A 12,663-nucleotide genomic window follows, 5' to 3' on the forward strand; every position below is an offset into this window, starting at 1 on the left:
CTTCTCAGCGACATTCAGCCAGCCAGGTATCCTGCCTGCAGTAGATGGAATGTGGCAATGGAACGCTGGCTGCGCGTGTCATAATAGGCTCTGAGCCTTTATATACCTGTGCACAGCAGCAGCCACCTTCAGTCTGCTGCTGGACAGCCAACAGCAGCAGCAGGAGAGGTATGTAATCAGGAGCCCTCCTGCTAAGGGTAGACAGCTGCTCATTCCACCCCACCCCCCGCCTTAATTGGTTCTCCTCCCTTCCAACGGTGTTGAGGCGGGTGGGAACAGCAGGGGGTGAAGGTGCTGTGTTTAAAGAGGTGGAGTTATGCAGATCTAAAACGCGTGGATTGCAGCAGCAGCAAGCCGAAAAGTGCAGGCATGTAAGGGATCTAGAGGTTGACAACATGTCTTCTTAACGGGAGTCCAGGAGCTCATCTCCACAAATGGACTTTTCAGGATCCTTGGGTGGCTCCGTAGTTTGAAACCAATTCTGGTTATCGCTTCTCGGCCTTTTGGCTAAGATCAAGTGTAGTATCTGTTCTTATCAGTTTAATATCTGATACGTCCCCTATCTGGGGACCATATATTAAATGGATTTTTAGAACAGGGAGATGGAAAAAGAGCTTGCTCTGTCCACTCCACGCATTGACCTGGTATTGCAGTATCTCCAGGACCGGTGCACCCCTTCTTTAATGCAGTTTCTAAAATCAGAAAGAATTGAATTCAATGTTTTTTGTTCATTTTGCTTGTTTGTCGGATTTTGGGATGGACTCTTTGGCTTTGCTTTTCTTCTCCTCATTGGATTTTTCATGTTCAAAGTTGCAGAAGCCAGATTACAAGCTCATTTTGGTTCAACTTCAGCAACTGTGCATTGCATTGCCATGTAATGTGATGCAATGCTATCTTTCTAGCTCTCCCTTTTTACTTCCTTTTGGATAAACAGACATATTAGGCAAGCATTTTGGAGCTTTCACCTAAATAACTACAGGTGGTGAGATAAGCTGCACAATATAATTGACCTTTCAGTATATTGTTGCACACACACCATCTATTTAGCAAATGCCCTTGTTATCAACAGCAGCCTTTTAAACTCACCTGAGCTAACAGGTATGTGCGCTGGTTACTCTGCTGCGCTTAAAATTTCTTTTTTGGTTTGCTACAATGCCTTTTCTGAAACGTTGTCTCCTTCTGCTGGAACACTGACTTCTTTCATTTAATGCCTGCAGACTATAAAAGAGAACCCAACCCAAAAAGTTTGGTTGATTAGTCTGTGGCATTCTGTTAAACTGTTGCTTATGGCGGTCTCTGTGAGCTTCTCAGCGACATTCAGCCAGCCAGGTATCCTGCCTGCAGTAGATGGAATGTGGCAATGGAACGCTGGCTGCGCGTGTCATAATAGGCTCTGAGCCTTTATATACCTGTGCACAGCAGCAGCCACCTTCAGTCTGCTGCTGGACAGCCAGCAGCAGCAGCAGGAGAGGTATGTAATCAGGAGCCCTCCTGCTAAGGGTAGACAGCTGCTCGTTCCACCCCACCCCCCGCCTTAATTGGTTCTCCTCCCTTCCAACGGTGTTGAGGCGGGTGGGAACAGCAGGGGGTGAAGGTGCTGTGTTTAAAGAGGTGGAGTTATGCAGATCTAAAACGCGTGGATTGCAGCAGCAGCAAGCCGAAAAGTGCAGGCATGTAAGGGATCTAGAGGTTGACAACATGTCTTCTTAACGGGAGTCCAGGAGCTCATCTCCACAAATGGACTTTTCAGGATCCTTGGGTGGCTCCGTAGTTTGAAACCAATTCTGGTTATCGCTTCTCGGCCTTTTGGCTAAGATCAAGTGTAGTATCTGTTCTTATCAGTTTAATATCTGATACGTCCCCTATCTGGGGACCATATATTAAATGGATTTTTAGAACAGGGAGATGGAAAAAGAGCTTGCTCTGTCCACTCCACGCATTGACCTGGTATTGCAGTATCTCCAGGACCGGTGCACCCCTTCTTTAATGCAGTTTCTAAAATCAGAAAGAATTGAATTCAATGTTTTTTGTTCATTTTGCTTGTTTGTCGGATTTTGGGATGGACTCTTTGGCTTTGCTTTTCTTCTCCTCATTGGATTTTTCATGTTCAAAGTTGCAGAAGCCAGATTACAAGCTCATTTTGGTTCAACTTCAGCAACTGTGCATTGCATTGCCATGTAATGTGATGCAATGCTATCTTTCTAGCTCTCCCTTTTTACTTCCTTTTGGATAAACAGACATATTAGGCAAGCATTTTGGAGCTTTCACCTAAATAACTACAGGTGGTGAGATAAGCTGCACAATATAATTGACCTTTCAGTATATTGTTGCACACACACCATCTATTTAGCAAATGCCCTTGTTATCAACAGCAGCCTTTTAAACTCACCTGAGCTAACAGGTATGTGCGCTGGTTACTCTGCTGCGCTTAAAATTTCTTTTTTGGTTTGCTACAATGCCTTTTCTGAAACGTTGTCTCCTTCTGCTGGAACACTGACTTCTTTCATTTAATGCCTGCAGACTATAAAAGAGAACCCAACCCAAAAAGTTTGGTTGATTAGTCTGTGGCATTCTGTTAAACTGTTGCTTATGGCGGTCTCTGTGAGCTTCTCAGCGACATTCAGCCAGCCAGGTATCCTGCCTGCAGTAGATGGAATGTGGCAATGGAACGCTGGCTGCGCGTGTCATAATAGGCTCTGAGCCTTTATATACCTGTGCACAGCAGCAGCCACCTTCAGTCTGCTGCTGGACAGCCAGCAGCAGCAGCAGCAGGAGAGGTATGTAATCAGGAGCCCTCCTGCTAAGGGTAGACAGCTGCTCGTTCCACCCCACCCCCCGCCTTAATTGGTTCTCCTCCCTTCCAACGGTGTTGAGGCGGGTGGGAACAGCAGGGGGTGAAGGTGCTGTGTTTAAAGAGGTGGAGTTATGCAGATCTAAAACGCGTGGATTGCAGCAGCAGCAAGCCGAAAAGTGCAGGCATGTAAGGGATCTAGAGGTTGACAACATGTCTTCTTAACGGGAGTCCAGGAGCTCATCTCCACAAATGGACTTTTCAGGATCCTTGGGTGGCTCCGTAGTTTGAAACCAATTCTGGTTATCGCTTCTCGGCCTTTTGGCTAAGATCAAGTGTAGTATCTGTTCTTATCAGTTTAATATCTGATACGTCCCCTATCTGGGGACCATATATTAAATGGATTTTTAGAACAGGGAGATGGAAAAAGAGCTTGCTCTGTCCACTCCACGCATTGACCTGGTATTGCAGTATCTCCAGGACCGGTGCACCCCTTCTTTAATGCAGTTTCTAAAATCAGAAAGAATTGAATTCAATGTTTTTTGTTCATTTTGCTTGTTTGTCGGATTTTGGGATGGACTCTTTGGCTTTGCTTTTCTTCTCCTCATTGGATTTTTCATGTTCAAAGTTGCAGAAGCCAGATTACAAGCTCATTTTGGTTCAACTTCAGCAACTGTGCATTGCATTGCCATGTAATGTGATGCAATGCTATCTTTCTAGCTCTCCCTTTTTACTTCCTTTTGGATAAACAGACATTTTAGGCAATCATTTTGGAGCTTTCACCTAAATAACTACAGGTGGTGAGATAAGCTGCACAATATAATTTACCTTTCAGTATATTGTTGCACACACACCATCTATTTAGCAAATGCCCTTGTTATCAACAGCAGCCTTTTAAACTCACCTGAGCTAACAGGTATGTGCGCTGGTTACTCTGCTGCGCTTAAAATTTCTTTTTTGGTTTGCTACAATGCCTTTTCTGAAACGTTGTCTCCTTCTGCTGGAACACTGACTTCTTTCATTTAATGCCTGCAGACTATAAAAGAGAACCCAACCCAAAAAGTTTGGTTGATTAGTCTGTGGCATTCTGTTAAACTGTTGCTTATGGCGGTCTCTGTGAGCTTCTCAGCGACATTCAGCCAGCCAGGTATCCTGCCTGCAGTAGATGGAATGTGGCAATGGAACGCTGACTGCGCGTGTCATAATAGGCTCTGAGCCTTTATATACCTGTGCACAGCAGCAGCCACCTTCAGTCTGCTGCTGGACAGCCAGCAGCAGCAGCAGCAGGAGAGGTATGTAATCAGGAGCCCTCCTGCTAAGGGTAGACAGCTGCTCGTTCCACCCCACCCCCCGCCTTAATTGGTTCTCCTCCCTTCCAACGGTGTTGAGGCGGGTGGGAACAGCAGGGGGTGAAGGTGCTGTGTTTAAAGAGGTGGAGTTATGCAGATCTAAAACGCGTGGATTGCAGCAGCAGCAAGCCGAAAAGTGCAGGCATGTAAGGGATCTAGAGGTTGACAACATGTCTTCTTAACGGGAGTCCAGGAGCTCATCTCCACAAATGGACTTTTCAGGATCCTTGGGTGGCTCCGTAGTTTGAAACCAATTCTGGTTATCGCTTCTCGGCCTTTTGGCTAAGATCAAGTGTAGTATCTGTTCTTATCAGTTTAATATCTGATACGTCCCCTATCTGGGGACCATATATTAAATGGATTTTTAGAACAGGGAGATGGAAAAAGAGCTTGCTCTGTCCACTCCACGCATTGACCTGGTATTGCAGTATCTCCAGGACCGGTGCACCCCTTCTTTAATGCAGTTTCTAAAATCAGAAAGAATTGAATTCAATGTTTTTTGTTCATTTTGCTTGTTTGTCGGATTTTGGGATGGACTCTTTGGCTTTGCTTTTCTTCTCCTCATTGGATTTTTCATGTTCAAAGTTGCAGAAACCAGATTACAAGCTCATTTTGGTTCAACTTCAGCAACTGTGCATTGCATTGCCATGTAATGTGATGCAATGCTATCTTTCTAGCTCTCCCTTTTTACTTCCTTTTGGATAAACAGACATATTAGGCAAGCATTTTGGAGCTTTCACCTAAATAACTACAGGTGGTGAGATAAGCTGCACAATATAATTGACCTTTCAGTATATTGTTGCACACACACCATCTATTTAGCAAATGCCCTTGTTATCAACAGCAGCCTTTTAAACTCACCTGAGCTAACAGGTATGTGCGCTGGTTACTCTGCTGCGCTTAAAATTTCTTTTTTGGTTTGCTACAATGCCTTTTCTGAAACGTTGTCTCCTTCTGCTGGAACACTGACTTCTTTCATTTAATGCCTGCAGACTATAAAAGAGAACCCAACCCAAAAAGTTTGGTTGATTAGTCTGTGGCATTCTGTTAAACTGTTGCTTATGGCGGTCTCTGTGAGCTTCTCAGCGACATTCAGCCAGCCAGGTATCCTGCCTGCAGTAGATGGAATGTGGCAATGGAACGCTGGCTGCGCGTGTCATAATAGGCTCTGAGCCTTTATATACCTGTGCACAGCAGCAGCCACCTTCAGTCTGCTGCTGGACAGCCAGCAGCAGCAGCAGCAGGAGAGGTATGTAATCAGGAGCCCTCCTGCTAAGGGTAGACAGCTGCTCGTTTCACCCCACCCCCGCCTTAATTGGTTCTCCTCCCTTCCAACGGTGTTGAGGCGGGTGGGAACAGCAGGGGGTGAAGGTGCTGTGTTTAAAGAGGTGGAGTTATGCAGATCTAAAACGCGTGGATTGCTGCAGCAGCAAGCCGAAAAGTGCAGGCATGTAAGGGATCTAGAGGTTGACAACATGTCTTCTTAACGGGAGTCCAGGAGCTCATCTCCACAAATGGACTTTTCAGGATCCTTGGGTGGCTCCGTAGTTTGAAACCAATTCTGGTTATCGCTTCTCGGCCTTTTGGCTAAGATCAAGTGTAGTATCTGTTCTTATCAGTTTAATATCTGATACGTCCCCTATCTGGGGACCATATATTAAATGGATATTTAGAACAGGGAGATGGAAAAAGAGCTTGCTCTGTCCACTCCACGCATTGACCTGGTATTGCAGTATCTCCAGGACCGGTGCACCCCTTCTTTAATGCAGTTTCTAAAATCAGAAAGAATTGAATTCAATGTTTTTTGTTCATTTTGCATGTTTGTCGGATTTTGGGATGGACTCTTTGGCTTTGCTTTTCTTCTCCTCATTGGATTTTTCATGTTTAAAGTTGCAGAAGCCAGATTACAAGCTCATTTTGGTTCAACTTCAGCAACTGTGCATTGCATTGCCATGTAATGTGATGCAATGCTATCTTTCTAGCTCTCCCTTTTTACTTCCTTTTGGATAAACAGACATATTAGGCAAGCATTTTGGAGCTTTTACCTAAATAACTACAGGTGGTGAGATAAGCTGCACAATATAATTGACCTTTCAGTATATTGTTGCACACACACCATCTATTTAGCAAATGCCCTTGTTATCAACAGCAGCCTTTTAAACTCACCTGAGCTAACAGGTATGTGCGCTGGTTACTCTGCTGCGCTTAAAATTTCTTTTTTGGTTTACTACAATGCCTTTTCTGAAACGTTGTCTCCTTCTGCTGGAACACTGACTTCTTTCATTTAATGCCTGCAGACTATAAAAGAGAACCCAACCCAAAAAGTTTGGTTGATTAGTCTGTGGCATTCTGTTAAACTGTTGCTTATGGCGGTCTCTGTGAGCTTCTCAGCGACATTCAGCCAGCCAGGTATCCTGCCTGCAGTAGATGGAATGTGGCAATGGAACGCTGGCTGCGCGTGTCATAATAGGCTCTGAGCCTTTATATACCTGTGCACAGCAGCAGCCACCTTCAGTCTGCTGCTGGACAGCCAGCAGCAGCAGCAGCAGGAGAGGTATGTAATCAGGAGCCCTCCTGCTAAGGGTAGACAGCTGCTCGTTCCACCCCACCCCCCGCCTTAATTGGTTCTCCTCCCTTCCAACGGTGTTGAGGCGGGTGGGAACAGCAGGGGGTGAAGGTGCTGTGTTTAAAGAGGTGGAGTTATGCAGATCTAAAACGCGTGGATTGCAGCAGCAGCAAGCCGAAAAGTGCAGGCATGTAAGGGATCTAGAGGTTGACAACATGTCTTCTTAACGGGAGTCCAGGAGCTCATCTCCACAAATGGACTTTTCAGGATCCTTGGGTGGCTCCGTAGTTTGAAACCAATTCTGGTTATCGCTTCTCGGCCTTTTGGCTAAGATCAAGTGTAGTATCTGTTCTTATCAGTTTAATATCTGATACGTCCCCTATCTGGGGACCATATATTAAATGGATTTTTAGAACAGGGAGATGGAAAAAGAGCTTGCTCTGTCCACTCCACGCATTGACCTGGTATTGCAGTATCTCCAGGACCGGTGCACCCCTTCTTTAATGCAGTTTCTAAAATCAGAAAGAATTGAATTCAATGTTTTTTGTTCATTTTGCTTGTTTGTCGGATTTTGGGATGGACTCTTTGGCTTTGCTTTTCTTCTCCTCATTGGATTTTTCATGTTCAAAGTTGCAGAAGCCAGATTACAAGCTCATTTTGGTTCAACTTCAGCAACTGTGCATTGCATTGCCATGTAATGTGATGCAATGCTATCTTTCTAGCTCTCCCTTTTTACTTCCTTTTGGATAAACAGACATATTAGGCAAGCATTTTGGAGCTTTCACCTAAATAACTACAGGTGGTGAGATAAGCTGCACAATATAATTGACCTTTCAGTATATTGTTGCACACACACCATCTATTTAGCAAATGCCCTTGTTATCAACAGCAGCCTTTTAAACTCACCTGAGCTAACAGGTATGTGCGCTGGTTACTCTGCTGCGCTTAAAATTTCTTTTTTGGTTTGCTACAATGCCTTTTCTGAAACGTTGTCTCCTTCTGCTGGAACACTGACTTCTTTCATTTAATGCCTGCAGACTATAAAAGAGAACCCAACCCAAAAAGTTTGGTTGATTAGTCTGTGGCATTCTGTTAAACTGTTGCTTATGGCGGTCTCTGTGAGCTTCTCAGCGACATTCAGCCAGCCAGGTATCCTGCCTGCAGTAGATGGAATGTGGCAATGGAACGCTGGCTGCGCGTGTCATAATAGGCTCTGAGCCTTTATATACCTGTGCACAGCAGCAGCCACCTTCAGTCTGCTGCTGGACAGCCAGCAGCAGCAGCAGCAGGAGAGGTATGTAATCAGGAGCCCTCCTGCTAAGGGTAGACAGCTGCTCGTTCCACGCCACCCCCCGCCTTAATTGGTTCTCCTCCCTTCCAACGGTGTTGAGGCGGGTGGGAACAGCAGGGGGTGAAGGTGCTGTGTTTAAAGAGGTGGAGTTATGCAGATCTAAAACGCGTGGATTGCAGCAGCAGCAAGCCGAAAAGTGCAGGCATGTAAGGGATCTAGAGGTTGACAACATGTCTTCTTAACGGGAGTCCAGGAGCTCATCTCCACAAATGGACTTTTCAGGATCCTTGGGTGGCTCCGTAGTTTGAAACCAATTCTGGTTATCGCTTCTCGGCCTTTTGGCTAAGATCAAGTGTAGTATCTGTTCTTATCAGTTTAATATCTGATACATCCCCTATCTGGGGACCATATATTAAATGGATTTTTAGAACAGGGAGATGGAAAAAGAGCTTGCTCTGTCCACTCCACGCATTGACCTGGTATTGCAGTATCTCCAGGACCGGTGCACCCCTTCTTTAATGCAGTTTCTAAAATCAGAAAGTATTGAATTCAATGTTTTTTGTTCATTTTGCTTGTTTGTCGGATTTTGGGATGGACTCTTTGGCTTTGCTTTTCTTCTCCTCATTGGATTTTTCATGTTCAAAGTTGCAGAAGCCAGATTACAAGCTCATTTTGGTTCAACTTCAGCAACTGTGCATTGCATTGCCATGTAATGTGATGCAATGCTATCTTTCTAGCTCTCCCTTTTTACTTCCTTTTGGATAAACAGACATATTAGGCAAGCATTTTGGAGCTTTCACCTAAATAACTACAGGTGGTGAGATAAGCTGCACAATATAATTGACCTTTCAGTATTTGTTGCACACACACCATCTATTTAGCAAATGCCCTTGTTATCAACAGCAGCCTTTTAAACTCACCTGAGCTAACAGGTATGTGCGCTGGTTACTCTGCTGCGCTTAAAATTTCTTTTTTGGTTTGCTACAATGCCTTTTCTGAAACGTTGTCTCCTTCTGCTGGAACACTGACTTCTTTCATTTAATGCCTGCAGACTATAAAAGAGAACCCAACCCAAAAAGTTTGGTTGATTAGTCTGTGGCATTCTGTTAAACTGTTGCTTATGGCGGTCTCTGTGAGCTTCTCAGCGACATTCAGCCAGCCAGGTATCCTGCCTGCAGTAGATGGAATGTGGCAATGGAACGCTGGCTGCGCGTGTCATAATAGGCTCTGAGCCTTTATATACCTGTGCACAGCAGCAGCCACCTTCAGTCTGCTGCTGGACAGCCAGCAGCAGCAGCAGCAGGAGAGGTATGTAATCAGGAGCCCTCCTGCTAAGGGTAGACAGCTGCTCGTTCCACCCCACCCCCCGCCTTAATTGGTTCTCCTCCCTTCCAACGGTGTTGAGGCGGGTGGGAACAGCAGGGGGTGAAGGTGCTGTGTTTAAAGAGGTGGAGTTATGCAGATCTAAAACGCGTGGATTGCAGCAGCAGCAAGCCGAAAAGTGCAGGCATGTAAGGGATCTAGAGGTTGACAACATGTCTTCTTAACGGGAGTCCAGGAGCTCATCTCCACAAATGGACTTTTCAGGATCCTTGGGTGGCTCCGTAGTTTGAAACCAATTCTGGTTATCGCTTCTCGGCCTTTTGGCTAAGATCAAGTGTAGTATCTGTTCTTATCAGTTTAATATCTGATACGTCCCCTATCTGGGGACCATATATTAAATGGATTTTTAGAACAGGGAGATGGAAAAAGAGCTTGCTCTGTCCACTCCACGCATTGACCTGGTATTGCAGTATCTCCAGGACCGGTGCACCCCTTCTTTAATGCAGTTTCTAAAATCAGAAAGAATTGAATTCAATGTTTTTTGTTCATTTTGCTTGTTTGTCGGATTTTGGGATGGACTCTTTGGCTTTGCTTTTCTTCTCCTCATTGGATTTTTCATGTTCAAAGTTGCAGAAGCCAGATTACAAGCTCATTTTGGTTCAACTTCAGCAACTGTGCATTGCATTGCCATGTAATGTGATGCAATGCTATCTTTCTAGCTCTCCCTTTTTACTTCCTTTTGGATAAACAGACATATTAGGCAAGCATTTTGGAGCTTTCACCTAAATAACTACAGGTGGTGAGATAAGCTGCACAATATAATTGACCTTTCAGTATATTGTTGCACACACACCATCTATTTAGCAAATGCCCTTGTTATCAACAGCAGCCTTTTAAACTCACCTGAGCTAACAGGTATGTGCGCTGGTTACTCTGCTGCGCTTAAAATTTCTTTTTTGGTTTGCTACAATGCCTTTTCTGAAACGTTGTCTCCTTCTGCTGGAACACTGACTTCTTTCATTTAATGCCTGCAGACTATAAAAGAGAACCCAACCCAAAAAGTTTGGTTGATTAGTCTGTGGCATTCTGTTAAACTGTTGCTTATGGCGGTCTCTGTGAGCTTCTCAGCGACATTCAGCCAGCCAGGTATCCTGCCTGCAGTAGATGGAATGTGGCAATGGAACGCTGGCTGCGCGTGTCATAATAGGCTCTGAGCCTTTATATACCTGTGCACAGCAGCAGCCACCTTCAGTCTGCTGCTGGACAGCCAGCAGCAGCAGCAGCAGGAGAGGTATGTAATCAGGAGCCCTCCTGCTAAGGGTAGACAGCTGCTCGTTCCACCCCACCCCCCGCCTTAATTGGTTCTCCTCCCTTCCAACGGTGTTGAGGCGGGTGGGAACAGCAGGGGGTGAAGGTGCTGTGTTTAAAGAGGTGGAGTTATGCAGATCTAAAACGCGTGGATTGCAGCAGCAGCAAGCCGAAAAGTGCAGGCATGTAAGGGATCTAGAGGTTGACAACATGTCTTCTTAACGGGAGTCCAGGAGCTCATCTCCACAAATGGACTTTTCAGGATCCTTGGGTGGCTCCGTAGTTTGAAACCAATTCTGGTTATCGCTTCTCGGCCTTTTGGCTAAGATCAAGTGTAGTATCTGTTCTTATCAGTTTAATATCTGATACGTCCCCTATCTGGGGACCATATATTAAATGGATTTTTAGAACAGGGAGATGGAAAAAGAGCTTGCTCTGTCCACTCCACGCATTGACCTGGTATTGCAGTATCTCCAGGACCGGTGCACCCCTTCTTTAATGCAGTTTCTAAAATCAGAAAGAATTGAATTCAATGTTTTTTGTTCATTTTGCTTGTTTGTCGGATTTTGGGATGGACTCTTTGGCTTTGCTTTTCTTCTCCTCATTGGATTTTTCATGTTCAAAGTTGCAGAAGCCAGATTACAAGCTCATTTTGGTTCAACTTCAGCAACTGTGCATTGCATTGCCATGTAATGTGATGCAATGCTATCTTTCTAGCTCTCCCTTTTTACTTCCTTTTGGATAAACAGACATATTAGGCAAGCATTTTGGAGCTTTCACCTAAATAACTACAGGTGGTGAGATAAGCTGCACAATATAATTGACCTTTCAGTATATTGTTGCACACACACCATCTATTTAGCAAATGCCCTTGTTATCAACAGCAGCCTTTTAAACTCACCTGAGCTAACAGGTATGTGCGCTGGTTACTCTGCTGCGCTTAAAATTTCTTTTTTGGTTTGCTACAATGCCTTTTCTGAAACGTTGTCTCCTTCTGCTGGAACACTGACTTCTTTCATTTAATGCCTGCAGACTATAAAAGAGAACCCAACCCAAAAAGTTTGGTTGATTAGTCTGTGGCATTCTGTTAAACTGTTGCTTATGGCGGTCTCTGTGAGCTTCTCAGCGACATTCAGCCAGCCAGGTATCCTGCCTGCAGTAGATGGAATGTGGCAATGGAACGCTGGCTGCGCGTGTCATAATAGGCTCTGAGCCTTTATATACCTGTGCACAGCAGCAGCCACCTTCAGTCTGCTGCTGGACAGCCAGCAGCAGCAGCAGCAGGAGAGGTATGTAATCAGGAGCCCTCCTGCTAAGGGTAGACAGCTGCTCGTTCCACCCCACCCCCCGCCTTAATTGGTTCTCCTCCCTTCCAACGGTGTTGAGGCGGGTGGGAACAGCAGGGGGTGAAGGTGCTGTGTTTAAAGAGGTGGAGTTATGCAGATCTAAAACGCGTGGATTGCAGCAGCAGCAAGCCGAAAAGTGCAGGCATGTAAGGGATCTAGAGGTTGACAACATGTCTTCTTAACGGGAGTCCAGGAGCTCATCTCCACAAATGGACTTTTCAGGATCCTTGGGTGGCTCCGTAGTTTGAAACCAATTCTGGTTATCGCTTCTCGGCCTTTTGGCTAAGATCAAGTGTAGTATCTGTTCTTATCAGTTTAATATCTGATACGTCCCCTATCTGGGGACCATATATTAAATGGATTTTTAGAACAGGGAGATGGAAAAAGAGCTTGCTCTGTCCACTCCACGCATTGACCTGGTATTGCAGTATCTCCAGGACCGGTGCACCCCTTCTTTAATGCAGTTTCTAAAATCAGAAAGAATTGAATTCAATGTTTTTTGTTCATTTTGCTTGTTTGTCGGATTTTGGGATGGACTCTTTGGCTTTGCTTTTCTTCTCCTCATTGGATTTTTCATGTTCAAAGTTGCAGAAGCCAGATTACAAGCTCATTTTGGTTCAACTTCAGCAACTGTGCATTGCATTGCCATGTAATGTGATGCAATGCTATCTTTCTAGCTCTCCCTTTTT

General features: G+C 45.0%; 10 non-coding genes across 10 annotated transcripts; all 10 read left to right on the forward strand.

The window, feature by feature from the left end:
• The first annotated feature begins 487 nt into the window (after window positions 1-487).
• Window positions 488-678, forward strand: LOC141202700 (U2 spliceosomal RNA). The gene has a single exon (XR_012273889.1). It is a non-coding gene; the product is annotated as a U2 spliceosomal RNA (small nuclear RNA).
• Window positions 679-1,790: 1,112 nt separating this feature from the next.
• LOC141202711 (U2 spliceosomal RNA) lies at window positions 1,791-1,981 on the forward strand. The gene has a single exon (XR_012273890.1). It is a non-coding gene; the product is annotated as a U2 spliceosomal RNA (small nuclear RNA).
• A 1,115-nt stretch (window positions 1,982-3,096) lies between these two features.
• Window positions 3,097-3,287, forward strand: LOC141202722 (U2 spliceosomal RNA). Its single transcript, XR_012273891.1, has one exon. It is a non-coding gene; the product is annotated as a U2 spliceosomal RNA (small nuclear RNA).
• Window positions 3,288-4,402: 1,115 nt separating this feature from the next.
• Window positions 4,403-4,593, forward strand: LOC141202734 (U2 spliceosomal RNA). The gene has a single exon (XR_012273892.1). It is a non-coding gene; the product is annotated as a U2 spliceosomal RNA (small nuclear RNA).
• Window positions 4,594-5,707: 1,114 nt separating this feature from the next.
• On the forward strand, window positions 5,708-5,898 carry LOC141202323 (U2 spliceosomal RNA). The gene has a single exon (XR_012273599.1). It is a non-coding gene; the product is annotated as a U2 spliceosomal RNA (small nuclear RNA).
• Window positions 5,899-7,013: 1,115 nt separating this feature from the next.
• On the forward strand, window positions 7,014-7,204 carry LOC141202737 (U2 spliceosomal RNA). The gene has a single exon (XR_012273893.1). It is a non-coding gene; the product is annotated as a U2 spliceosomal RNA (small nuclear RNA).
• A 1,115-nt stretch (window positions 7,205-8,319) lies between these two features.
• LOC141202316 (U2 spliceosomal RNA) lies at window positions 8,320-8,510 on the forward strand. The gene has a single exon (XR_012273593.1). It is a non-coding gene; the product is annotated as a U2 spliceosomal RNA (small nuclear RNA).
• Window positions 8,511-9,624: 1,114 nt separating this feature from the next.
• LOC141202738 (U2 spliceosomal RNA) lies at window positions 9,625-9,815 on the forward strand. The gene has a single exon (XR_012273894.1). It is a non-coding gene; the product is annotated as a U2 spliceosomal RNA (small nuclear RNA).
• A 1,115-nt stretch (window positions 9,816-10,930) lies between these two features.
• On the forward strand, window positions 10,931-11,121 carry LOC141202740 (U2 spliceosomal RNA). Its single transcript, XR_012273896.1, has one exon. It is a non-coding gene; the product is annotated as a U2 spliceosomal RNA (small nuclear RNA).
• Window positions 11,122-12,236: 1,115 nt separating this feature from the next.
• On the forward strand, window positions 12,237-12,427 carry LOC141202741 (U2 spliceosomal RNA). Its single transcript, XR_012273897.1, has one exon. It is a non-coding gene; the product is annotated as a U2 spliceosomal RNA (small nuclear RNA).
• The last annotated feature ends 236 nt before the right edge of the window (window positions 12,428-12,663 follow it).

This window comes from Phyllobates terribilis, unplaced genomic scaffold (genome assembly GCF_046119375.1).
Source record: "Phyllobates terribilis strain yellow unplaced genomic scaffold, ASM4611937v1 Scaffold_123__1_contigs__length_5148117, whole genome shotgun sequence".
NCBI classification, from domain to species: domain Eukaryota; kingdom Metazoa; phylum Chordata; class Amphibia; order Anura; family Dendrobatidae; genus Phyllobates; species Phyllobates terribilis.